Source organism: Bos javanicus, chromosome 18 (assembly GCF_032452875.1).
Source record: "Bos javanicus breed banteng chromosome 18, ARS-OSU_banteng_1.0, whole genome shotgun sequence".
NCBI classification, from domain to species: domain Eukaryota; kingdom Metazoa; phylum Chordata; class Mammalia; order Artiodactyla; family Bovidae; genus Bos; species Bos javanicus.
Genome location: NC_083885.1, coordinates 58,611,550 through 58,639,499, shown reverse-complemented (window position 1 = coordinate 58,639,499; position 27,950 = coordinate 58,611,550). Strand labels below are relative to the sequence as shown.

General features: G+C 43.0%; 1 pseudogene; it reads left to right on the top strand.

The window, feature by feature from the left end:
* The first annotated feature begins 1,266 nt into the window (after positions 1-1,266).
* Positions 1,267-22,243, top strand: LOC133229691 (zinc finger protein 665-like; annotated as a pseudogene).
* Positions 22,244-27,950: the final 5,707 nt, after the last annotated feature.

Sequence of the window (27,950 nt, the reverse complement as noted above, 5' to 3'; positions counted from 1 at the left end):
GCTTCCTTGAAATGTATGTACAACCTTAAAGCTAAACAAGGCTCTTGTCAATTTTGCAACCCAGGAATATTTCCTCAAGGATCTGGAAGCCATCTCTTTGAAAGGTAAACATCAAAGGAGATAGCAAACTTATCTCCCAGTTTCTGCATAAGGGTAAGAACCTAACTTGGGCTTCTCAGGTAGCTCAGTGGTAAAGAATCTGCCTGCCAATGCAGGAGACTCCAGTTCGATCCCTGGGTGGGGAAGATCCCCTGGAGAAGGAAATGGCAACCCACTCCAGTATTCTTGCCTGGGAAATCCCATGGACAGAGGAGTCTGGTGGGCTACAGTCCATGGGGTCACAAAGAATTGGACACAAGTTAGCAACTGAACAACAAGAACCTAACTTAGCAGGTGCCTTGTTCCATGCTGCAGAACTCTCTCCTGTCATAAAGATAGGATAAGTTTGTTTTTCCTCTGGATAAAGACAATTAGCTAACACAGTTGGTTAGTCCAATTACCTGGTGAAGTTAGGATGAACTTTTTGTGACAAATGATGCTATCACATCTTCTTATCTGAGAACGAGTTATTGTTTATCTTGAGAACAAGTATGTAAACACTTGTATCTGCTTATCTAATATTACAGGTTAGGACTTTCAGTCTGCAGTCTCTTAGCAGATTGCCTGTGATGGACATCACTTTCTGGTTTAATACTTATTTAATAGTAAAACTGTTTCCTTCCTCTACTACCTTTGTGGAGAGGACTTCTGGGTTGTAAGATGATGTCATTTTAAATTATATTACTCAACACTACCCACTAGCAAAAGAGCATTGACTTAAGCCATTTTCAACTTGAGAGGAAAACATCTCAGCTTGAAATTTAAGTGGCTGAAAGTGAAGTCACTCAGTCGTGTCCGACTCTTTGCGACCCCATGGACTGTAGCCTACCAGGTTCCTCCGTCCATGGGATTTTCCAGGCAAGAAAACTGGAGTGGGTTGCCATTTCCTTCTCCATCATTGATGACACATTAACTTAAAATAGCAAAGAAGCGGTAGGGTCCATGGGACACCAAGGGGACTTTCCTGATCCAGCAAGATCTCACTTGCCGCGGAGCAGCTAAACCCATGTGCACCACAACTTCTGAGCCCGAGTGCTGCAAATACTGAAGCCAGGCGCCTAGAGCCAGTGCTCCGCAACAAGAGAAACCACTGTAAGGAGAAGCCCTAGCCCAGCAAGGAACACCCAGAGCAGCAGAAAATAAATTTTTAAAATTAAAAAGAAAATAAAGAAAATTCTGAAGAAGAGGATCATGCCCTGTTGGGCAGAAAAACAGTGGGACAGAAGCCAGATCCTGATTCCTCTAGGCCCCGCCCTGTCGGCCCCGCCCTCTTGCTTTCAGTTCAGTCCCTGATACCGCCTACGCCCCGCCCCTCGCCGGCCCCGCCCTCGCTCCGCCTGCGCAGGCGCAATTTCCCGCAAACCCGGAAGCGGAGGGAGGGGCGCAGCCCTTGGTTTTTCTGTCACGACTGGGTATTTTAGACGCCCCTCACGCCCCGGATCCGCCACATCCAAGGTTCAGGGGTCGTCAATTACGTTAAGATCCCCTTCATCCACTCGTCCGCCCTCGGTAAGTCTCGGCATTATCGCGAGACATTCAAGGCCTAACAGCTCCGCGGCGGATCGGAGGTCCTCGTCTATTTCGAGTTAAAATCGCTCTATAAAGCGGGTCTCCTCACTGGCCTTTCAGCCTTGGGTCCAGGTGACGCCTCTTGCCTGCTTGAAGTGCCTGCAGTGACTTCCACAGGCTCCGATCCTCCCTCTCTCTCAGCCGCGCTGTGCAAAGCTCTCACTCCCGGGGTGGATTCTCTTCTGCCGCTTGGCCATGTATACCCGGAGGCCACATCTTCTCCTCTGCCTCGGGGTCGTGCAGACATCACCCCTCTCCTGACAGCCTCCATATCTACGTAGCCTCAGGAGTCGGCCCCTTCCCTCCGTAGTCATCCTTTGCACTTTGCACTCACCGCGTTGGAGTTCTCTGCCCCACGCGCTGAAAGAGGTGACACGCACCCATTTGATTACATTCTTTGTGTTTCTTCTGCACAAAACGCATCCCACTGTCTGTGCTTGTCGCGGTGTGTTTACATTCCCGAAGCCCCACTGGAAAATGCATTTCGTGGGTAGGGGACATCTCCCTATCTCTTCCGTACCTGTGAATGTACAGGGTAGGGGATGAGAAAGACCGACAGAGAAAGGAAGAGTGAAAAAGAGAGGCTGAAATAGACGATGGACCAGGTGGATGTGGAGATACAGTCAGAGCAAAAGAGTGAGTCAGAAGAAACCTAGGTAGAAAGGCACCTTCAAAAAGACAAAGGGAAGCAAACTGGGTGAGAGAGACCTTGATCAGGGTAGATGTGGGAACCGCAAGGGGCAGGTACCTGGAACTGAGAGAATGAGGGGAAAATAAAAGTATCGGTGCCCTGGACAACAGAGAGAGTGGTCCTGGGACAGAAAGAGGGGGAAAGAGGCGACAAGGAAAGCAGAGGGGGAAACAGAGCAGGGACGAATTCTCTGGTCTTACTCCCTTCCATGTCTTCCCTTTGCCCTCAGGACGAGAATCCAGACTCCACTGTAGGACTTTACAAAAGGGGGCTCCGGAGGTGGGGTGACCCTCCACAACTGGTCCAATCTGAGGGAAGATACAGGCCTTCCCATCCGAGGCTGACCAGACATTGTCCTGTCCAGCGAGGTGCTGTGATGTTGTGGAGGCCACTCCCTGTGGTTGAGTCCCATTTTCAAGCGGGGACTGAATTGTGAGCTATCGGCAGCCAAACTCCTGGCTGTGGAGGAGTTCGTGTCTGAATCCTGAGAGGCAGACTGAGGAAGTTTGTTCTATGTAGTAACCTCTATGGGGTCTCTAATGAGGGCGAGGACCATTGACCCATAAGAGGTTAAAAGGAAGAATTTCGCAGACCATTTTGGGGGTAATCTGCTGTGTTTTAAGTGGGTGGATCTCATTATTACTGCCCAAGCTTTACTGTCATGTGGGTTCTGCTGGATACAGATGACATCTTAGAAATGTTTCCAAGATGGAAGATATTAGAGTCTCCGTGGAAAACGTGGATTGTTGGAGACATCACTCTTGCATTAGGATGTTATGGCTGTGCCTGACTTTAGGGTGGGGTCTCCAAGAAGGAGGGCTTTCCTGATGGCTCGGACAGTAAAGAGTCTGCCTGCAGTGCGGGAGACCCAGGTTTGATCCCTGGGTCAGGAAGATCCCCTGGAGGACAGCATGGCAACCCACTCCAGGATTCTTGCCTGGAGAATCTCCATGGGCAGAGGAGCCTGGCAGACTCCAGTCTTTGGGGTCACAAAGAGTCCAACATGACTGAGCGACTAACACACACAGTCCAAGAAGGAATATACTGGATCCTGGGTTGGTGAGTGTCCTCCTGCCAGAACAAAAGCTATTGACATTTGGGACGTGCTGTGGGATCCTATGGCAGAGTGTGCACTCACTAAGGGTTTCTGTCCTGTAATATTGTGGAGGGCCCACTGGGAGCTTGTGGGAGTGTCTAGGGGACTGGGGTCAGGTGCTAGGGGTTTTCATTGGCAGGAAGGTGCTGGGGGCAGGTCTCTGGGCAGGAACCTGCAGGGGCTGTAAGTCAGGACAGGATGGCACTCTTCTGCCACTCCTCACCAGGAGGGTAGCATGATCTGAGGGAAAGTGTGGGAAAGCTCCCGTGCTGGGACTCTGTGCGGGAGTTGACTGTCCTGAGTCGCTCCTGAGACAGTGAACACAGAGGACTGTCTGTTCCACGAGGTCCTACCTGTGTGTGTGTTTGGGGCACAGGAAGGGGTTGTGTTGATCCCAAGCACTAAACGGCATATTCTTGACACTCAGGACTGTCTTCTCAAGACCAGTCTTTGCCTGAAGAAGAAACCTTGAAGAGGAGGAAGAAGAAAGAACAGGAGTCAGGCATGGCTCTTTCTCAGGTAAGGTCATATTCTCAGTGGATTCTCAGTCTGTCCTTCCTGAAATGCCCTTCTCTGGACTCACAAATCGTGTCTGACTCTGAAGTGTCCTGTCTGAGTCCTCTACGTGCACACTCACCTGGGGCCTTCCCTCAGGGCCTGTTGTCTCCACTTAGATCCCATCTCCCCATGACCTGGTGACCTGGCCCTTGTGAGCAGGCTCCCCTGGGCGCCATCCTGGGCAGGGCTTCTCACCCACGGGTTGTAGACGGGGTGTCTCAGTGCTGTAGGGCAGCAGAGATTGCTTGGGCCCATCTGGATGTGCTGTCTGCTCTCTGTCAACCAGGATGGAAGTCACGTTCTAATGTGTAGGAATGGTTGGAAAATTCTGGAAAAGGAAAGTAATAAGAGGAAACCAGCTCTGCCTGATTTAATAATGCATTCAAAGCTAAGCAAGTGAATCATGGTGTTTTTGGTTTCAAAATATTAATGATTCAGAATGCAGAGGAAAGTTCAGAAACAGACATCAGGGATTCAGGATGCTTCGTCCGATAATTGGCTTTAAAATGTGGAGTCAGTCTAAGTATCTAACAGGAGGTTTTAAAAAATTATTCTCAGTACATTCATCCCACAGGGATAATGGTATTCCTGTAAGGACTGCCTCCTAGCAGGTCTTTTAGGTAAAAAACAAAGACAGCGGAGCACAGAACTTTATCTTTGTCATCAGAGAGGCTATAGCCAAATTCTGGCTCCACCATTATTAATAAATTATTAAATTTTCTTTTAAGATCATGTGAGATATTTATTTATTTATATTTTTGTGGTCAAAATTCCAACAAAGCAGCGGCTTAACATCTTCTTCTCTGTCACCATGCCTCACGTCTCATTGAGGAACCACTGTTGTCAATTTTGTGGCAAGACTCAGCTCAAATTTTGTAACACTGCATTTCACATCATTATGAGATTTTTAGGAAAAATTCTTCAAGACATGTTTGTGGTAATCCTTTATTATGCACATTTTAAAAATGATCACAGCATGTGGCTGGAAGTGGTTTTCACATTAGTAAACACAGATACACTTTGATCTTTACCAGGACATTCTCTTAATGAAGACACAAGGGACCTTTGCAGTTTTTTGTTGACATAGAGAATGTGTCAGTGGCTACCTCTGAGCCTACTGACTTTTCAGCAGATGTCTGAGGATTTCTTGGGCATCTTAACATGTGACTGCTGGGACAAGAATGGCACATTTGGGACTGCCATGGTGGCCCAGTGGTAAAGAATCTGCCTGCCAATTCAGGATACACGGGACCGATCCCTGATCCAGGAAGATCCCACATGCCTTGGAGCAACTAAGCCCATGCAACACAACTATTGAGCCTGTTCTCTGGAGCCTGGGAGCTGCTACTGCTGAACCCATGAGCCCTAGAGCCTGTGCTTCTAAACAAAAGAAGCCATCACAGTAAGACGCCTGTGCACTGCAACTGGAGAGTAGGCCCTACTCACCACAACTAGAGAAAAGCCTGTGCAGCAGTGAAAACCCAGCACAGCAAAAAAAAAGAATGGCGCATTTCATATTTTGATAGATTTTGTCAGATGTCCTCCCCTAAAGCTGCAAAGGTTCCATCCCCACTGCCAACCTCTGAGATTGCCTTCAATGTAAGCAAAGCTTGATACTGTATTCTTTTCATCTTCTGAAAATTTGGGGGGAAATCACAATCCTTTGTATCTCTGTTTTCCAACTACTTGTGAGTCAGTTTCGTGCTTTTATGGAAATAAAACATGATTTTCATACTCTGTTCAGTTCTCTTTTGATATCTTTTTTTAATATATCTTTTAAAAAGCTATGTTTTGTAGTTGAATTCTTTATACATGTCCTGGTGTCTTTCCTAGTTTAGCATGTCTTTGCTGCTGCTGCTGCTGCTAAGTTGCTTCAGTAGTGTCCGACTCTGTGCTACCCCATAGACAGCAGCCCACCAGGCTCCCCCATCCCTAGGATTCTCCAGGCAAGAATACTGGACTGGGTTGCCATTTCCTTCTCCAGTGCATGAAAGTGAAAAGTGAAAGTGAAGTCGCTCAGTCGTGTCCGACTCTTCGAGACCCAATGGACTGTAGCCCACCAGGCTCCTCCATCCATGGGATTTTCCAGGCAACAGTACTGGAGTGAGTTGCTTGATCTTGCTTGAGAAGGCCTCACCTGGCATAATTTAAAAACACTGTCTTCTATACAGTTCTAATCTTTCCTGTTTAAAATTATCTCTGTATTTCTTTTCATATTTTTCCATTATGGTTTATCACAGGATACTGAGTAGAGTTCCCTGTGCTCTATAGTAGGACTTTGTTGCTTATCCCTAAATCATCCAGTATTTCTTCAAAGGTCTATTGCTGTGATAAGTTCTTTTTTTTTTTTTTTCATTGAATCTGCTAGATTAATGTACAACATTAGTACATTTCCTTAATGTTGAATCATTTTTTAAAATTAGTGGAGTAAACTCCAGCTGACTTTTGTTAATGACTTCCCTGGTGGCTCAGGTGATAAAGAATCTGCCTGCAATGCAGGAGAACCGGGTTCAATCTCTGGATCAGGAAGATCCCCTGGAGGAGGGAATGGCTACTTACTCCAGTATTCTTGCCTGGAAAATCCCATGGAGAGAGGCGCCTGGGGGGCTACAGTCCATGAGGTCACAAAGAGTAGGACATGACTGAGTAACACTTTTCAAATACCTGAGTTAAATGGACAGATTTATGTTTCTGCATATATGTGGCCCCTGATTCTGCATATATGTGGATCCTGTCATGCTTGAAGACACTGTTCATGCTCTGGCTCCTCCAGGTACTGAATATCATGTAGTGTGTAAAACATAACCTGTATCTCCTCCATATGAACAATCCTGTGTTGGAAAATTTTCATCTGTGTATTTCTTTTATTGTCCTCACAAATGGGAAATCTATAGTGATTCAGTGGATTTGATATCCTTTGCTGGAAAAATATAATAAAACTGAAAAAGTGAAAGTGTTAGTCAGTCAGTCATGACCGACTCTACAACCCCATGGACTATAGTCTGCCAGGCTCTTCTGTCCATGGAATTCTCCAGGCAAGAATACTGGAGTAGGTAGCCTTTTCCTTCTCCAGGGTATCTTCCTGACCCAGGGATCAAACCCAGGTCTCCCACATTGCAGGCAGATTCTTTACTGTCTGAGCCACCAGGGAAGCCCCATAAAATTAGGAACAAATAGTTACTCAAAATTACCTTACTCAAAACGATCCATCACCTCAACTGAATCAATCCTTACTGCCTCTTTCCTATTCACATCTTGTGTGAAGGTAAGAACTCTTCAGCTGTTCCTTCAGTGAAAATGTGTTTTTCATTTCAGGCACAGTTGACTTTCAAGGATTTGGCTATCGAATTCTTTCAGGAGGAGTGGGAATGCCTGGACCTTGCTCAGAGGGCCTTGTACAGGGACGTGATGGTGGAGATCTGTGAGTGAGGATCACTTCCCTCAAGGAGTCGGGATCTGCCCTAGTGAATCTCTGGGGAACCCCTGCCTTGCTTGGCTGAGACTAAAGCTGGGCTGACTCTGAAGTGAAACAGAGTTGAACCTTCCCCTTTCTTTAGATGATCACACACTCCACACTAGATTTTTAAAAAAAATATTTATATAATTTTTGGCTGTGCTGAGTCTTTGTTGCTGCATGTGCTTTTCTCTATTTGTAGTGCAAGGGCTTCTCACTCTGGTGGCTTCTCTCTTGTGGAGCACAGGCCCTAGGTCACAGGCTTCAGTAGTTGTGGCATGTGGGCTTAGTTGTTGTGGTTCCCCGGGTTCTGGAGTGCAGGCTCAGTAATTGTGGTGCACGGGCTTAGTTACTCCATAGCATGTGGAATCTTCCCAGACCAGGGATTGAACCCGTGTCTCTCGCGTTGGCACGTGGATTCTTTACCACTGAGCCACTAGGGAAGCCCTCCATACTAGATTAGTAATGGCTCCGGAAGATGAGTAAAAACAAAATCTTATGGCAAACTTCTAAAAATAACTGATTCTGTACCCACTCTTACCCTGTACTTTTGATTTGGTAGTTCTTGGAAGACAGCTAGGTATCTTTTTAAAAAATACTCCTTAAACATTCAGAAAGAGACAGTCGGGAACAGATTTGTACAATATTTTTTTTTTCCCTTTTCCTCTTAATATTTATTTGGCTGAGCTGGGTCTTGGTTGTAGCATGCGGGATTTTAGTTGTAGCATTTGGGATCTAGTTGCCCGACCAGAGATCAAACCCGGGTCCCCTGCATTGGGAGTGCAGAATTTTAGCCACTGGACCACCAGGGAAGTCCCAAAATATTTTTCTAGGCACGCTGATGTCCTCTCTCCTTAGAAGAAAAAAGGGCTGGTGGTGTACTAGAAAATCTACAGCCCATTAATGTTCCTCTCTTCTAAGCAGAAAACTCTCGTTTTGACCTGAATACTATTTCCATTTTGGAGTAAGCGAGAGAGCCCCAGAACGTGGAGAACAAGGTGAAAAAAGTGAAAAAAGCGAACGCGTGGGGATGTATCAAAGGCATGAACACCAGGAAGACCTCAGAAGGGCAGAGAGGAAGCCACACCATTAATAATGTTGGGGAAACTTCCCAGAAGTGGGGAAGTTCTATGGGAAAACAAATGTTTATCTCCTGTGAGCTCTCAAAGGAAAAATTTTTTTCCTTCCACTAAGTTCACCCTTCCAGTATCCAGCGGTGGTCCTCTTGTGCAAAGACCAAGGCAAAATCTTGATCATGGCCTATGACAGTCTTGTGTACTTTGATCTTGTGGGGTTCTGGGAGGGCTTTCTTCTTTGGTTTCTTCCTTTATGATTGCACTTGGTCTTCATTGCCACACAAGGGCTTTTCTCTAGTTGTGGTGGGCAGGGGCTACTCTTCCTTGTGGCGTGCAGCCTTGTCATTGCAGTGGCTTTTCTAGTTATGGAGCACAGGCTCTAGGGCACACAGGCTCAGTATTTGCAGCTCCTGGGCTCTAGAGCGTGGGCTCAGTAGTTGTTGGGCTTATTTGCTCCATGGCGCGTGGAATCTTAGTTCCCGGACCAGGGACTGAACCCATGTCCCCTACATTGTAAGGTGGATTCTTAACTGCTGGACCACCAGGGAAATCCCAGAGCTAGTGTCTTTATCCTTGTTTAGTTGCTCAGTCATGTCCAACTCTTTGTGACCCCAAGGACTGCAGCACGCCAGGCTACCCTTTCTTCATTAACTCCTAGAGTTTTCTCAAACTCATGTCCATTGAGTCGATGATGCCATCCAACCATCTCCTCCTCTGTTGTCCCCTTCTGCTGCCTTCTATCTTTCCCAGCATCAGGATCTTTTCCAATGAGTTGGCTGTTCCCATCAGGTGGCCTTAGTATTGGAGCTTCAGCTTCAACATCAGTCCTTCCAGTGAATATTCAGGGTTGATTTCCTTTAGGATTGACTGATTTGATCTACTTGCTATAAAAGGGACTCTCAAGAGTCTTCTCCAGCACCACAGTTTGAAAGTATGAAAAGGCAAAAAGTGTCTTTATAGTCTTCCTCAAACTCTTTGTATCCTTATTGAACTGCTGCCTGGATGTATTCTCTATAATTAAAAGGGGGGAAATGGAAGTCTCTAGATATTATTCTAGAATTGTTTTCTATTTCTTCCTTAAATTCTGTCAATGTTTGCTTCATAGATTTTGGGGTTCTCTTGTTTAGGTGCCTATTTTCATAAGTGTTGTAATTTTTTGATGAGTTATTATCCTTTTTTAAACATATAATGGCCTTCTTTGTCCAGTAAAAAAAACTTTGACTTAGAGTCTATTTTGTCTGATATTAGCCTAGCACTCCAGGTCTCTCAGGTTACTGTTTTTGTGTGGAACTTGTATTAGCTTGCTTGGACTGCCCTAACAAAGTACCAAAGCTTGGGTGGCTTAAACACCAGGAATGTGTTTACTTATGGCTGTTTCACCTCCATAGGAAATTTAGGTGTAGCTTACCTTCATGAATTATCTCAGCTATATCTTCTGGGTAACTTGCTGCAGCTCCTACATCAGCATTTGCAGCTTCACCTTGCACTTCTATGTCCTAGAGATGGCTTCTTTCTTTAAACCTCACAAGGCAACCTCAGCTAGCTTCAGACTTTTCTTCTGCAGCATCCGCTCTTCTTTCAGCCTTCTGAGAAGAGAGTCAGGGCCTTTGCTCTGGATTCAACTTTGGCCTAAGGGAATGTTGTGGCTGGTTTGTTCTTCTCTCCAGACCATTAATACTTTCTCCACATCAGCAATGTGACTTTTTCACTTCCTTATCATTTGTGTGTTCACTGCAATAGCACTTTTAATTTCCTTCAAGAACTATTCCTCTGAGTTCACACCTTGGCTGTCTGGTGTGAGAGGCCTAGCTTTTAAGCCTGTCTCAGCTTTCAACATGTCTTTGTCACTGACTGTAATCATTTCTAGCTTTTGTTTTAAAGTTAAAGATGTGTGACTCTTCCTTTGGCTTGAAAGCTTAAAGGCCATTGTACGGTTATTAGTTGACCCAATTTCAATATTTCTGTGTGTCAGAGAATAGAAATGTCCCAAGAGAGGGAGAGAGATGGTAGAACAGCCAGTCAGTTGAGCAATCCGAGCACAACACATTTATTAAGTTAGTTGTCTAGCTGTTGTTCAAGGGTCAACTGTATATATTTAGAAAAACCACTTTTATTTATTTATTTGTTTTTGGCTGTGCTGGGTCTTCATTGCTGTGTGGGTTTTCTTCTCTAGTTGCGGTGTGTGAGCTTCTCATTGTGCTTGCTTCTCTTGTTGCAAAGCACAGGCTCTAGGGCCTGCAGGCTTTAATGGTTGCAGCACGTGGGCTCAGTATCAACTGTACATTTTCAAATTGTTTTGTTAGTAGTTGTCCTGGGAATTACAGATAAAAATCTTACTTTAAACAATGTAGTTAAATTAATACCAACTTAATTTCAATAGTATACAAAAACCGTGTTCCTTTTATATTGTCTCTCCCTCCTTGCTTGTTATTATCCCAAACTAGATCTCCATACATTGTCTGTCCATCAGCGTAGATGCAAAATTACTGTTGTATGTTGTCTTTTAAGTCAATAGGGGAAAAAGAGAAGTTACACACCAAAAGTATTTATTAATACTGACCTTATATTTGGCTATGTAAGTATCACTTATCATTTTTTTATAGGATGAGTCTGCTGGCAACAGACTCTCTGTTTTTGTTTCCTTGGCAATGTCCTAATTTTTCCTTTACTTATTTTTAGGTGTATATTTAACTTTTTTTAAAACTTTATTTATTTTTAATTGAAGGATAATTGCTTTACAATTGTATTGGTTTCTGCCATACATCAACATGAATCAGCCATAGGTAATTTTTCCTTTATTTTTAAAGAATAGTTTAGACGTACATAGAATTCTTGATAGACAGTTACTTTTCTTAGCAGTTTTAAAATCTCTTCCCATTACCTTCTGACTTCAAATATGAGACACCTATTTGTCTGTTGTCAATCTGTGTGTGCACTGGTGTGGTAGTCAAAGGATACAGTTGCAGGGATTATATAAGTTTACACAGTGTGAACAATCTGGTTATAGTGTGTTTGAGAGTAGGCTTCACTTGAAATAATTTGAAGTGCATGTATCTTTTATTAAAGAATTCTATTAGCTTTCTATTCTTAAACATTTATAGAGTTTGATAGAGAAGTTTTTATCTCTTCAATGTAAATATTACTTTTAGTGTAACATTCACCTTCCAACTCTAGTTAATATGAAGGCTGTGGTTATCTTTCATATACCTCCATTAGGTTCATGACCAAGGAATTATTACAGAAGAAGTATATTAATAACAGAGAATTATACCAACCAGTGGTCTTGGGAAGATTCAGAAACCATGGTATTGAAGAATCTGACTTCAGTGAAGTCTGGGGAAATACCTTTGAATTTGAGAATAAGTGTGGATATGCAGGAAGAAATTCCAAAGGAACACTTATGGCAAATAACATAAATCTCACTGGTAGAAAAGGTGAACAAGATAGCAAACCTAGGATTGATTTGCCTTTAAAACCAAGTGTTTCTTTATCACATGAAAAGATGCTCAGTTTCTTTAAGAAAAAGTACATGTCAGTTTTTAAAAAATAGGAAGTCATTTGTAAAGAATTTGTTAAAAATAAAAAATGGCACAGTTTATGCAGGAAGCAAGTATACAAAATGTTTTGAAAATAGAATTGGATTAAGCTTTCAGTCACATCTGACGGAATGGTAGAGATTTCAAACTGAAGAGAAAATTTATGAGTGTAATTAAGTAGAAAAGTCTATCAAAACTTGTTCCTCAATTTTATCACTTCAAAGATTTCCTCCTAGTGTCAAAACCAACATTTCTAATAAATATGGAAAGGTCTTGTGTATCCTTCATTATGTACACAGCAGCAGAAAACCAACATTAGAGGAAAACTGTACAAATGTAATGACTGTGGAAAGACTTTTAGCCATCATTCAGATCCTTGTTAGCCATCAGAGAATTCATTCTGAGCAGAGACCTTACAAATGTAATGAGTGCAGTAAAGCATTTAAACAATTCTCAAACCTCACAAGACATCAGAGAATCCATATTGGAGAGAAACCATATAAATGTAATATATGTGACAAGGTCTTTAATTGAAATTCCCACCTTACAAATCACTGGAGAATTCATACAGAAGAGAAACCACACAAATGCAATGAATGTGGCAAGGCATTTACCAAATGTTCAGAACTTTGGCTTCATGAGCGAATTCACACTGGAGAGAAACCTTACAAATATAATGAGTATGGCAAGAGTTTTACCAAACTTTCATATCTTTGGGATCATGAGAGAATTCATACTGGAGAGAAACCATACAAATGTGTTGAATATGGCAAGGTTTTTAGGCAGTGGTCTACCCTCAGGATTCACCAAAGAATTCATACCGGTGAGAAACCTTATAAATGTAAGGAGAGTGGCAAAGCTTTTAAGCAGTGCTCACACTTGACTAAGCATCAGAACGTACATCCTGGAGAGAAGCCACACAAATGTACTGTGTGTAGCAAGGCTTTCATCCACATTTCAAGTCTGGTGAAACATCAGAAAATTCATACTGAAGAAAAACCATATAAATGTAACGAATGTGGTAAGGCTTTCATCCAATGTTCAAGTCTTATAGAACAGCAGAGCATCCACACTGGTGAGAAACCTTACAAGTGTAATGAGTGTGGCAAAACCTTCACCGTGTGTTCAAGCCTAATGAAACATAAAAGGAACCATACCAGAGAGAAACCTTACAAATGTCATGAGTGTGACAAGGCCTATACAAAATTTGTACAACTTACTAGACATCAGAAAATAATTACCAAAAAGAAACACGTTGAATCTAATATACTTGATAATGCTTTTAGTCAGAGCTCAAGCTTGGAGGCTCATCAGAGAATTCATGGTAGAGAGGAACCTTACAAATGTAATGAATGTGGTAAATCCTTTAACTGGGGTTCGCATCTCACCAGACATCAGAGGATCTATATGGGAGAGAAACCTTATAAATGTAACATATGCAGCAAGGCCTTTAGTCAAAACTCAAACTTTAGAATTCATCAGAGAATTCATACTGGAGAGAAACCTTACAAATGTAATGAGTGTGGCAAAGCCTTTAAACAGTACTCAAGCCTCACTCGACATCAGAATATACATCCTGAAGAGAAGCCACACAAATGTAATGTGTGTGATAAGGCCTTTATCAAATGCTCAAACCTTTGGGGTCATGAGAGAATGCATACCAGAGAGAAGTCATACAAGTGTACTGAATGTGGCAAGGGCTTTGGACAATGGTCTGACTTTCAGTTCAGTTCAGTCGCTCAGTCATGTCCGATGCTGAGCGACCCCACGAATTGCAGCACGCCAGGCCTCCCTGTCCGTCCCCAACTCCCAGAGCACACTCAAACTCATGTCCATCGAGTCAACAATGCCATCCAGCCATCTCATCCTCTGTCATCCCCTTCTCCTCCTGCCCCCAATCCCTCCTAACATCAGACTCTTTTCCAGTGAGTCAACTCTTCTCATGAGGTAGCCAAAGTATTGGAGTTTCAGCTTTAGCATCAGTCCTTCCAAAGAACACCCAGGACTGATCACCTTCAGAATGGAGTGGTTGGATCTCCTTGCAGTCCAAGGGACTCTCAAGAGTCTTCTCCAACACCACAGTTCAAAAGCATCAATTCTTTGGCATGCAGCTTTCTTCACAGTCCAACTCTCACATCCATACATGACCACTGGAAAAACCATAGCCTTGACTAGACGAACCTTTGTTGGCAAAGTAAGGTCTCTGCTTTTGAATATGCTATCTAGGTTGGTCATAACTTTCCTTCCAAGGAGTAAGCGTCTTTTAATTTCATGGCTGCAATCACCATCTGCAGTGATTTTGGAGCCCAGAAAAATAAAGTCTGACACTGTTTCCTCTGTTTCCCTATCTATTTCCCATGGAGTGATGTGACCAGATGCCATGATCTTCGTTTTCTGAATGTTGAGCTTTAAGCCACCTTTTTCACTCTCCACTTTCACTTTCATCAAGAGGCTTTTTAGTTCCTCTTCACTTTCTGCCATAAGGGTGGTGTCATCTGCATCTGAGGTTACTGATATTTCTCCAGGCAATCTTGATTCCAGCTTGTGCTTCTTCCAGCCCAGCGTTTCTCATGATGTACTCTGCATAGATGTTAAATAAGGAGGGTGACAATATACAGCCTTGACATACTCCTTTTCCTATTTGAAACCAGTGTGTTGTTCCATGTCCAGTTCTAACTGTTGCCTCCTGACCTGCATACAGGTTTCTCAAGAGGCAGGTCAGGTGGTCTGGTATTCCCATCTGTTTCAGAATTTTCCACAGTTTATTGTGATCCACACAGTCAAAGCTTTGGCATAGTCAATAAAGCAGAAATAGATGTTTTTCTGGAACTCTCTTGCTTCTTTGATGATCCAGCGCATGTTGGCAATTTGATCTCTGGTTCCTCTGCCTTTTCTAAAACCAGCTTGATCATCTGGAAGTTCATGGTTCACATATTGCTGAAGCCTGGCTTGGAGAATTTTGAGCATTAGTTTACTAGCGTGTGAGATGAGTGCAATTGTGTGATAATTTGAGCATTCTTTGGCATTGCCTTTCTTTGGGATTGGAATGAAAACTGACTTTTCCAGTCCTGTGGCCACTGCTGAGTTTTCCAAATATACTGGCATATTGAGTGCAGCACTTTCACAGCATCATCTTTCAGGATTTGGAATAGCTCAACTGGAATTCCATCACCTCCACTAGCTTTGTTCATAGTGATTCTTTCTAAAGTCCACTTGACTTCACATTCCAGGATGTCTGGCTCTAGGTGAGTGATCACACCATCGTGATTATCTGGGTCATGAAGATCTTTTTTGTACAGTTCTTCTGTGTATTCTTGCCACCTCTTCTTGATATCTTCTGCTTCTGTTAGGTCCATACCATTTCTGTCCTTTATCGAGCCCATCTTTGCATGAAATGTTCCCTTGGTATCTCTAATTTTCTTGAAGAGATATCTAGTCTTTCCCATTCTGTTGTTTTCCTCTATTTCTTTGCATTGATCACTGAGGAAGGCTTTCTTATCTCTCCTTGCTATTCTTTGGAACTCTGCATTCAGATGCTTATATCTTTCCTTTTCTCCTTTGCTTTCGCTTGCTGAGGGCCAAAGAACTGATGCTTTTGAACTGTGGTGTTGGAGAAGATTCTTGAGAGTCCCTTGGACTGCAAGGAGATCCAACCACTCCATTCTGAAGGAGATCAGCCCTGGGATTTCTTTGGAAGGAATGATGCTAAAGCTGAAACTCCAGTACTTTGGCCACCTCAGGCGATGAGTTGACTCACTGGAAAAGACTCTGATGCTGGGAGGGATTGGGGGCGGGAAGAGAAGGGGATGACAGAGGATGAGATGGCTGGATGGCATCACTGACTCGATGGACGTGAGTCTCAGTGAACTCTGGGAGTTGGTGATGGACAGGGAGGCCTGGTGTGCTGTGATTCATGGGGTCACAAAGAGTTGGACACGACTGAGTAACTGATCTGATCTGATCTCTTCTTTTCACAGCTATTTGTAAGGCTCCCCAGATAACCATTTTGCTTTTTTGCACTTCTTTTCCATGGGGATGGTCTTGATCCCTGTCTCCTGTACAATGTCACGAACCTCCGTCCATAATTCATCAGGCACTCTATCTATCAGATCTAGTCCCTTATATCTATTTCTCACTTCCACTGTATAATCACAAGGGATTTGATTTAGGTCATACCTGAATGGTCTAGTGGTTTTCCCTACTTTCTTCAATTTCAGTCCGAATTTGGCAATAAGGAGTTCATGATCTGAGCCACAGTCAGCTCCTGGTCTTGTTTTTGCTGACTGTATAGAGCTTCTCCATCTTTGGCTGCAAAGGATATAATCAATCTGATTTCGGTGTTGACCATCTGGTGATGTCCATGTGTAGAGTCTTCTCTTGTGTTGTTGGAAGAGAGTGTTTGCTATGACCAGTGCGTTCTTTTGGCAAAACTCTATTAGCCTTTGCCCTGCTTCATTCCATATTCCAAGGCCAAATTTGCCTGTTACCCCAGGTGTTTCCTGACTTCCTACTTTTGCATTCCAGTCCCCTATAATGAAAAGGACATCTTTTTTGGGGTGTTAGTCTAAAAGGTCTTGTAGGTCTTCATAGAACCATTCAAATTCAGCTTCTGCAGCGTTACTGGTTGGGGCATAGGCTTGGATTGATATTGAATGCTTTGCCTTGGAAACGAACAGATCATTCTGTCGTTTTTGAGATTGCATCCAAGTACTGCATTTCGGACTCTTTTGTTGACCATGATGGCTACTCCATTTCTTCTAAGGGATTCCTGCCCACAGTAATAGATATAATGGTCATCTGAGTTAAATTCACCCATTCTGATCCATTTTAGTTCCCTGATTCTTAGAATGTCGACGTTCACTCTTGCCATCTCCTGTTTGACCACTTCCAATTTGCCTTGATTCATGGACCTGACATTCCAGGTTCCTATATGGCATTGGACCTTGCTTCTATCACCAGTCACATCCACAACTGGGTATTGTTTTTGCTTTGGCTCCATCCCTTCATTCTTTCTGGAGTTATTTCTCCACTGATCTCCAGTAGCATACTGGGCACCTACCGACCTGGGGAGTTCCTCTTTCAGTATCCTTTCATTTTGCCTTTTTATACTGTTCATGGGGTTCTCAAAGCAAGAACACTGAAGTGGTTTGCCATTCCCTTTCCACGGGAGCACATTCTGTCAGACCTCTCCACCATGACCCTCCCGTCTTGGGTGGCCCCACAGGGCATGACTTAGTTTCATTGAGTTAGACAAGGCTGTGGTCCGTGTGATTAGATTGACTAGTTTTCTGTGATTATGGTTTCAATGTGTCTGCCCTCTGATGTGCTCTCACAACACCTACTGTCTTACTTGGGTTTCTCTTACCTTGGACATGGGCTGTCTCTTCATGGCTGCTCCAGCAAAGCGCAGCCAATGCTCCTTACCTTGGACAAGGGGCCTGACTTTAGGATTCACCAGAGAATTCATACTGGAGAGAAAGCCTTAGAAATGTGATGAATTGGGTAAATCACTTGATCCTTTTAAACAACAGACTTACAATTTATACTTGGGAGAACTAAGTGTCTAGTCCTAGATGAGTCAGCCTAAAATGTTAAATTCTTCACAATTATTAAAAGTCAAAATCATTTGAAATTTATAAAATGATGGGTGTTGGTAGAGCAAGGAGATCTTTGGAAATGTACCATTCATTCTTTTTAAAAATACTTTTATTATATGAAGTTTCTGGAAAAGGCTGTGTTACTATTGATGTCTTTCAACCCAAAGTTTAAAACTGATTGATACCCTCCTCCAGGGGATCTTCCCAACCTGGGATAAACCCAGGTCACATGCTTTGATTCCCTGGTGGCTCAGATAGTAAAGAGTCTGCCTGCACTGTGGGAGACCTGAGTTCAATCCCTGGGTCAGGAAGATCCCCTGGAGAAGGCAATGGCTACCCACTCCAGTATTCTTGCCTGAAAAATCCCAAGGATGGAGGAGCCTGGTGGGTTGCAGAAGAAGTGTGACATTCTTCACATTTAGGGTCATGAAGAGTCGGACAAGACTGAGCTACTTCTTTTTCACTTTTTTTTCATATGTTACCATCATGGGCTCTAGGAAGGGATCAGAAAGATAAAAAGGCCCACTTTTATCAGATGGAAGTGAAGTGTTGGTCGCTCAGTCATGTCTGACTTATTTGTGACCCTATGGACTGTAGTCTGCCAGGCTTTTCTGTCCATGGAACTCTCCAGGCAAGAATACTGGAGTGGGTAGCTATTCCCTTCTCCAGGGGATCTTCCTGACCCAGGGATTGAACCCAGGTCTCCTGCATTACAGGCAGATTCTTTACTGTCTGAGCCATCATGGGGGTTGTTCATATTCATGTTTCTGGAAAAGACAAAGACACTGAATTTTAACATACAATATAGTGTTTCTGCGGAGAAGGCAATGGCACCCCACTCCAGTAATCCTGCCTGGAAAATCCCATGGATGGAGGAGCCTGGTAGGCTGCAGTCCATGGGGTCGCTGAGGGTTGGACACAACTGAGCGACTTCATTTTCACTTTTCACTTTCATGCATTGGAGAAGGAAATGGCAACCCACTCCAGTGTTCTTACCTGGAGAATCCCAGGGACGGGGGAGCCTGGTGGGCTGCTGTCTATGTGGTCACACAGAGTCGGACATGACTGAAGTGACTTAGCAGCAGCAGCAGCAGCAGCAGCATAGTGTTTCTGAATGAGAGCACAGGGATGGGAGGAGAATATATATAAAACAATGATGTAAGTCATAATAATTCCAGATCCTCTTGTACAGGTTTGTTGCTATGACTGAGGACCCACTGGATTCTGAGAAACCAATGCTCTACCTGTCGAGTGTGAAACAGAGCAGCCATTAAGAGACTGAGATTTTCATGACAATAGGATGATATGTTAGTAGGGATTGCTTTATGTGGTAGAACTAATGGAGAGGAAATCACGGTCATCCTCTCTTTTCAAAGAAAATAACTGTTGTATGTCAAAGATGAGGGAAAAATTAGTCTTACTCTTAGTAACTAAAGAGAGCAGTTATCTGGGACATCCCTGGTGGTCCAGGGCTTCCCTGATGGCTCAGACTGTAAAGAATCCGCCTGCATTGCAGGAGACCTGGGTTCAGTCCCTGGGTTGGGAAGATCCCCTGGAGAATGGCATGGCAACCCACTCCAGTATTTTTGCTTGGGAATTCCATGGACAAGGAGCCTGGTGAGCTATAGTCCATGGAGTCACAAAGTGTCAGACATAACTGAGCAACTAACACCTCAAACTTCCCTGGTGGTCCAGGGGCTAAGACTCCTTGCTTCCAATGCAGGGGGCCCAGGTTTGATCCTTGGTCAGGGAACTAGATCCCACTTGCTGCAAAAACATCCCATAAATAAATTCAAAAAAGAGAGATCAGTTATCAGAGAGGAAAACTTAATCAAAACACCCAGAATGCTCTATGCATGTGTAAGATTCATGTATAACCACTATATCACTATGATACTATTTTATTCAGAATGTGTCATAGTTGTCAGGTTTTATTAATAAAATTTAATCATTGTAAAACTCTAAATGAAGTTTTTTCTACCTTATCAAGCCTATCCACTTCACTGTGGTACTTCATAACAAATACTAACAATACATCTGTAGACAGTCAAGATTGAAAGGCATCTGTAGCAATTTCTTTGCATGATGGAATCAAACAACATACAATCTTATGAATATATATTCATAACTTTCTTGAGTTTTTTTTTTTTTCTTCCCTACACTCTACCCCTTGCATATTTATGTGGATATGAATAAATACCACAGCAGTACAACTTTAGACTATGGCTTCCCAGGTGGCGCTAGTGGTAAAGAACCCATCTGCCAATGCAGGAGATGTAAGAGATGTGGGTTTGATCCCTGGGTCAGGAAGATCCCCTGAAGAAGAAAATGGCAAGTATTCCTGCTTGGAGAATCCCATGGACAGAGGAGCCCAGTGGGCTACAGTCCATGGGGTCACAAAGAGTCAGATACAACTGAAGTGACTTAGCACGCACGCATTGCCCTCTTTAACGTTTGAAGTACTGTTTGTAAGTGTGCACCATATGATTGTACTTCAACATGGCCTTTTGTGTGTGTGTGTGTGCCTGTGTAAGACCCGTGGCTTGCACTGGCTTTGATTTGTGCTTAGACACTGAGTCATGTCCGGCTCTTTGTGACCCCATGGACTGTAGCCCACCAGGCTCCTCTGTCCATGGGATTCTCCAGGCGAGAATACTGGAGTGGGTTGCCATTTCCTTCTCCAAGGCCTTGATTTACCTGAGCGACTTCACTTTCACTTTTCACTTTCATGCATTGGAGAGGGAAATGGCAACCCACTCCAGTGTTCTTGCCTGGAGAATCCCAGGGACAGAGGAGCCTAGTGGGCTGCCATCTATGGGGTCGCACAGAGTCAGAAACGACTGAAGCGACTTAGCAGCAGCAGCAACATTAATAGTGTAGCATACAGCTGAGGAATTGGGATGGGAAAACCCAACCTAGGGAACTTTCCTGGTGGTCCAGTGGTTAAGAATCCATCTGCCAATGCAGGGGAGGTGGGTTTGATCCCTCATCTGGGAAGATCCCACATGCCTTGGAGCAACTAAGCCATTCACCACAACTATTGAGCCTGCCCGCTGCAGCTACTGAGCCCTGTCCCGCAACTGCTGAAGCCTACGTGCCCTCGAGCCCTTGCACTGCAACAAGAGAAAAGCCTGCACAGCAACCAAGACCCAGCACAGCCATAAATAAATAATTGGTTTTTTTAAGGGAACTGAAAGCGAGCCTGCCTTGCCATTTGCCCCAAAGGGAAACATCTTTATTTACCCGTAGAGCAAACAAATCTATCCACTGTCCCAGAGGGTGACTCTGTACCTTTTTCCCCAAAGCTCTTCCAACAATGTCTGTGCCTTGTTTCTTTGCCATATTCACTGCCGGCAAATATTCCCACATGTACACCAGATGGTCGACTGTTCTTTTCTTCTGACACATAAGACCAGATCTATTCATTTGCCTCATTTGATTAAGTTTAATATCTACAGTATACTATGTTTCATGATGAGGCTTAATTCACCCCTACTCCAGCAATGTAGGGGGCTTCTCTGGTGGTTCAGACAATAAAGAATCTGTCTGCAATGCAGGAGACCTGTGTTTGATCCCTGGGTCAGGAAAATCCCATGGAGAATGGAATGGCAACCCACTCCAGTATTCTTGGAGAATTCCACATACAGAGGAGACTAATGGGCTACAGTCCATAGGGTCACAAAGAGTTGGACATGACTGAGCGACTGACACTTTCACATTTCATAGCAATGTAGGTTCCACATTCAACCAGCTGGAAAGCCCAAAACCCATTAGCATGGATTTTATTTTTTATTAAAAATCTTTTAAAGGGTGGCTTTTTAAAAAAGTTAATTCTCTATGGATTTTATTAATCCCAAATGGCCATTCACAAGTATAATCAACACATTGTGACTTTTTTTGGTCATGCCCTGCAGCTTGCAGGATCTTAGTTCCCCGACCAGGGATCAAACCTGCTGCCAGGCAGTGGAAGCGTGGAGTCTGAACTACTGGATTGCCAGGAAAGTTCCACTAGCATGTCGTTAGAAAGAGTTTTGATTTTTCCCTAAGTTTCTGCATTAACATTCTCAAGTGATGAATGCATAGACAATGGATTATTGTGCAAAAACTAACAATTTACATAATTCTGACTAAAAGTGACAGCTTTTGTATTCATTATCCACACAAAGTAGAGCCTGGGTGTCGTGGAGTCAAGGCTCATGAGCAGAAAGGGGCTGACAGTTGGAAAACACACAGAAATTAGGGCAGAAGTTTTCAGGAACAACTAAGTGGGATTATGAAAAACAAAATAAGGAACGTGAAGTACAGAGGAAAGGGTGTAAAAAGATACAAAGGTGCTCACAAGAACAAGGAGGTTCTGGGTAGCTCTGGACTCAGCAGAGGATCTGGGAGACAGTTTCTTCCTAGGAATGTTTTGGACTCGTTGTTTGTGTCTGTGTAGGATGACAATGATGAAGCCACTGGTCCAGATTGTGAGCACAAAAAATACAACTTCAGGGACCGCTATCAGTGCTGCACACACTGAGCCTGTTTCTTTCTCATGATAATTAATAAAACAGTACCCTATGTCTCTGTGATGTTTGTCATGCTCCATCTGCTTAACATATACAACATATACATGGGAAAAATTAAATTTACAAATGTGTATTGGGTCCAGAAGAGGAAAATGCAAAAGCCAACATTTTGGGGGGCTTTAAGATCCTTTCAACAGGAGTTCATTGGGCTGATCGTAATGGCTTGGAAGACACTCAAGAGACACGGTGCTGATAGACATACCCCTGCCCACTGTATGAACATACAAAAGAAGCTTTCTTGCAAAATCACTGAAAACGTGTTTCAACACAAAAGCTACTATTGCCTGAGAAACTTCTTTAGAGAAAATGACCAAGAAGTTGGCTATCGTCGGGTGTTTGCAAATCAAATCCATGGCCCTCATCCTGCATCCAGTGTGGTAAATGAATAGGTACTGATAAAGAAGGGAGAAATTGCCCAGAATTCCAATCATAGTCTGTGACAGGAAGATGATTCCTATTGCCACATCCCTGGGGGGAGATTCTGTCATTTGACATGTTTTCTTTGAAGTTATGGCAACAAACATTCCTCTAAGCAAAAAGACTTATTGAAGACTTTTGCCACCAAGTACTGAGTAATGGTACTTGTTGGCTCCTGATCAGTTGCCAAGACTTCGCAAGATGGAAAGAGATGGAGAGATAGCCTGTATATTTCAGTGGGAAAGTCATCAGTAAGGATGAAGTGAAGTTAACCTAGGGGAAACAGTGACAAGTGACAGCAAATGGAACCAAAGTGTAATACAACATAAAAAAACAGAATAGGCTGACATTTGCTAGACATGTTGCAGAAAAGAAAAGCCTCAGAGACTTCCCTGTGGTCCACTGGTTAAGACTTTGCCTTCTAGTGCAGGGGGTGCAGGTTCAATCCTTGGATGGGGACCTAATCCCACATGCCTCTAGGCCAAAAAACCAAAACATAAAACAGAAGCTATGTTGTATCAAATTCCATAAAGACTTTAAAAATGGTCCACATCCAAAAAAATCTTTTTAAGAAGTCTCTATCATTACCCACATCACATAACAAATGAATTCTGCATGGATTTCTCATCTCAGTTTTAAAGAGAAACAGTGTTTGTTTGTTTTTAGAAAAACAATATTTCCATGGTCTTGCAATTAAGATATATCCTAAACAGCTCAAAAAAATATTACCCATAGAGGTGAAATGACTATAGCTAATGTGAATAAAAACGATTTTTATCAAAACACACACACTGAGATACAACTTGTAACCAGAACAGAGAAGTCTTGCAGATGACACAATGAAAAACACAATAGGCAAATCTTTCCTACAGAAGTTTTGAAAACCAGATTAGTCATTGCATAATACCTGTGTAAAATAATTCAATGTCTTTAGTCATCAAAAATTAAAATATAACCACCACCTATCGTCAAACACCAGCAAGAAATCAGAAATAGAAATGACAGAGATAACAAGTTTTGGCTAAGATGTGGTCTACCGAGAATCTCGTGCACTGGTGGTAGTTGTTAAAGCTGGTACCAAAATATTGAAAAGTTGTGGTACCTATTTCAGCAGACAAGATGTAATCCTATATGCCGATAATTCCACTCCCATGAATATACTCAGAAACTTGTACATGTATCACAGATTGGTTATAGGATTTGTATGCCAGAATTATGAATTACTCATTCCTCATAATAGTCCCAGACTCAAAACTACCCACTTGCCCATTAACAGTAGAATGAATCAGTTAATTTACTCTTATTCACAATGGTATCCTAAACAGCAGTGTGAATGAATGCTAGCAGTAGGATGAAATGATACAGATAAATTCACAAAATTATCCAGAATGGAAACAAAGTCAATATGAAAGAGTTCCTGGGCTATAATTCCAATTAAGTAAATTATCAAATGAGCAAAAGTGATCTGATCTCTTAACCATTCAGATCAGATCAGTCGCTCAGTCGTGTCTTTTCGACCCCATGAATCGCAGCACGCCAGGCCTCCCTGTCCATCACCAACTCCCAGAGTTCACTGAGACTCACGTCCATCGAGTCAGTGATGCCATCCAGCCATCTCATCCTCTGTTGTCCCCTTCTCCTCCTGCTCCCAATCCCTCCCAGTATCAGAGTCTTTTCCAATGAGTCAACTCTTCGCATCAGGTGGCCAAAGTACTGGAGTTTCAACTTTAACATCATTCCTTCTAAAGAAATCCCAGGGCTGATCTCCTTCAGAGTGGACTGGTTAGATCTCCTTGTAGTCCAAGGGACTCTCAAGAGTCTTCTCCAACACCACAGTTCAAAAGCATCAATTCTTCGGCACTCAGCCTTCTTGACAGTCCAACTCTCACATCCATACATGACCACAGGAAAAACCATAGCCTTGACTAGACGGACCTTTGTTGGCAAAGTAATGTCTCTGCTTTTGAATATGCTATCTAGGTTGGTCATAACTTTCCTTCCAAGGAGTAAGCATCTTTTAATTTCATGGCTGCAGTCACCATCTGCAGTGATTTTGGAACCCCCAAAAAATAAAGTCTGACACTGTTTCCCCATCTATTTCCCATGAAGTGATGGGACCAGATGCCATGATCTTTGTTTTCTGAATGTTGAGCTTTAAGCCAACTTTTTCACTCTCCACTTTCACTTTCATCAAGAGGCTTTTTAGTTCCTCTTCACTTTCTGCCATAAGGGTGGTGTCATCTGCATATCTGAGGTTATTGATATTTCTCCCGGCAATCTTGATTCCAGTTTGTGTTTCTTCCAGTCCAGCGTTTCTCATGATGTACTCTGCATATAAGTTAAATAAGCAGGGTGACAATATACAACTTTGATGTACTCCCTTTCCTATTTGGAACCAGTCTGTTGTTCCATATCCAGTTCTAACTTGCTTCCTGACCTGCATGCAGATTTCTCAAGAGGCAGATCAGGTGGTCTGGTATTCCCATCTCTTTCAGAATTTTCCACAGTTTCTTGTGATCCACACAGTCAAAGGCTTTGGCATAGTCAATAAAGCAGAAATAGATGCTTTTCTGGAACTCTTTTGCTTTTTCCATGATCCAGCGGATGTTGGCAATTTGATCTCTGGTTCCTCTGCCTTTTCTAAAACCAGCTTGAACATCAGGAAGTTCACGGTTCATGTATTGCTGAAGCCTGGCTTGGAGAATTTTGAGCATTACTTTACTAGCGTGTGAGATGAGTGCAATTGTGCGGTAGTTTGAGCATTCTTTGGCATTGCCTTTCTTTGGCATTGGAATGAAAACTGACCTTTTCCAGTCCTGTGGCCATTGCTGAGTTTTCCAAATTTGCTGGCATATTGAGTGCAGCACTTTCACAGCATCATCTTTCAGGATTTGGAATAGCTCAACTGGAATTCCATCACCTCCACTAGCTTTTGTTCGTAGTGATGCTTTCTAAGGCCCACTTGACTTCACATTCCAGGATGTCTGGCTCTAGGTGAGTGATCACATCATCGTGATTATCTGGGTTGTGAAGATCTTTTTTGTACAGTTCTTCTGTGTATTCTTTCCACCTCTTCTTGATATCTTCTGCTTCTGTTAGGTCCATACCATTTCTGTCCTTTATCGAGCTCATCTTTGCATGAAATGTTCCTTTGGTATCTCTGATTTAGAATAAATCAAATCTACATTCCAACAATTCCACTTCTACCAATATATATGATAGAATTACATCCTTGGAGATAGTTACTCAAGGAGGCCTGGGAAGGGTTTTGGAGAGCTGAACATTCTGTTTCTTGATCTGGGTGTTGCCTATGGAAGTTTGGGTGCTGAGGAATTCCACTGAACTGTGCAATTATAATCTCATGTGTATATCTTGAGTTTTTAAAAAATTCTTATCATACACACAAAAAACTTGGAAGTTGCCGGGAAAAACTTGTCCCGTGAATGTGTTTGATCTGCTGATTGTTCCTGTGCAGGATGAAGCTTGCTGCTGCTGCTGCTGCTGCTGCTGCTAAGTCGCTTCAGTTGTGTCTGACTCTGTGCGACCCCATAGACGGTAGCCCACCAGGCTCCCCTGTCCCTGGGATTCTCCAGGCAAGAATTCTGGAGTGGGTTGCCATTTCCTCCTCCAGTGCATGAAAGTGGAAAGTGAAACTGAAGTCGCTCAGTCGTGTCTGACTCTTAGCGACCCCTTGGACTGCAGCCCACCAGGCTCCTCTGTCCATGGGATTTTCCAGGCAAGAGTACTGGAGTGGGGTGCCATTGCCTTCTCCGAGGATGAAGCTTACAGATCTGCAACTCAGATGGTGAAGCATCAGACAATAATAACCCTGCTCCAAGTAGTGAGTCACTGACATTGTTAATGAAATTCAGCAGAGCAGTATCCCAATTTTTTGTTCTTTGTGATGGTTTTGTCACTGTATTTGGCAATCATATACACAGCAATAAAATGATATTTACCAGCATATACAGCGTCCAGCAGAGCAAAGTGGGAGCTTTACTTAAAGTTCCACCCACCTGGGTTTCCTAGGGCTGATCCATGATGACTGGAGACACTTAAGGGGCAGGTGGTGCCCATGGACATGATCTGCCAGCTCTGTAAGGAGAGAAAACAAAATCTGAATGGATAAGTCACAGAATGCATGCTTCAACTACAGGCTGCCCTTGTCTCTGGGGCACCTTCAAAGGTAATGGCCAAGAAGTGACTCTAGTCTGGTGTTTCAGAATCGAATCTGTGGGTCTCAACCTGCATTCACTGTAGTAAAGGAAGAGGTAAAGGTAAAGAAGAGAGAAAATGCCCAGGATTCCAGCAATAGTCTGAGATAAATAAACCTTTCTTAATTGCCCAAAATCTGGAGGCCATTCCGCTAGTTCCCAGTGGCTGACATTTGTCTTCAGAGCAGCGTATCCTCTGTGGGAATGTATGGTATGGGCTATATTTATCATATCAACTGATAGCCAATATACCCTCTGAGAAATATTTACTTCAAGTTTGGTTTTGTAAAGAGGCTTCCCAATGTGAATATATTTATACAGCTTACTTAGCACTTACATGAAATTATTGCTATTCTGCCATATATTTGGTTGTTGTTTTTTAGTTGCTAAGTCATGTCTGGCTCTTGGCTACCCCCATGGACTGTAGCCCACCAAGCTTTTTTGTCCATGGGACTCTCCAGGCAAGAATACTGGAGTAAGTTGCCATTTTCTTCTCTAGGGGATCTTCTAGACCTAAGGATCGAACCCCTGTCTCCTGTGTTGGCAGGCGGATTCTTTACCACCAGGGAAGCCCCGTATATAGAGTACCTTCTTTGATTTTCATAACTGTGTGAGATAGGCACTGGCATTATTCTCATTAAAAAGATGAGGAAACCTAAGTTACATAGAGGTTAAACAGTTTGTCTAAACTCACCCCAACACTGGTTTGGGTCTAATGGTTTAAATATGGCTAGGCTGGTTACTAAGACTATGCTGCAACCAGTGTGATACACTAACTGATCACGTCAGCTGGTTATCTAGTAATCTAGACCTATATTTTAGTTTTGTAGTTATACTTTTATTTCATATCACCTTCATTTTTTTATAGTTTTGGTTGTAAAAAATTTCCTTTTTATTTAGGGATTTATGCTATAGGTCATTATCAATATGAATGACATTTTAGAGATAATAATATAGAGCTGGAATTAGAGACTAATTCTACAGAAACTTCCCCAAGTCCAAGTTGCAATGAATGAATATAAAATTTGTTCAATATTAATTTGGCAGCAGCAGGACTCATTTGCTGTCATGC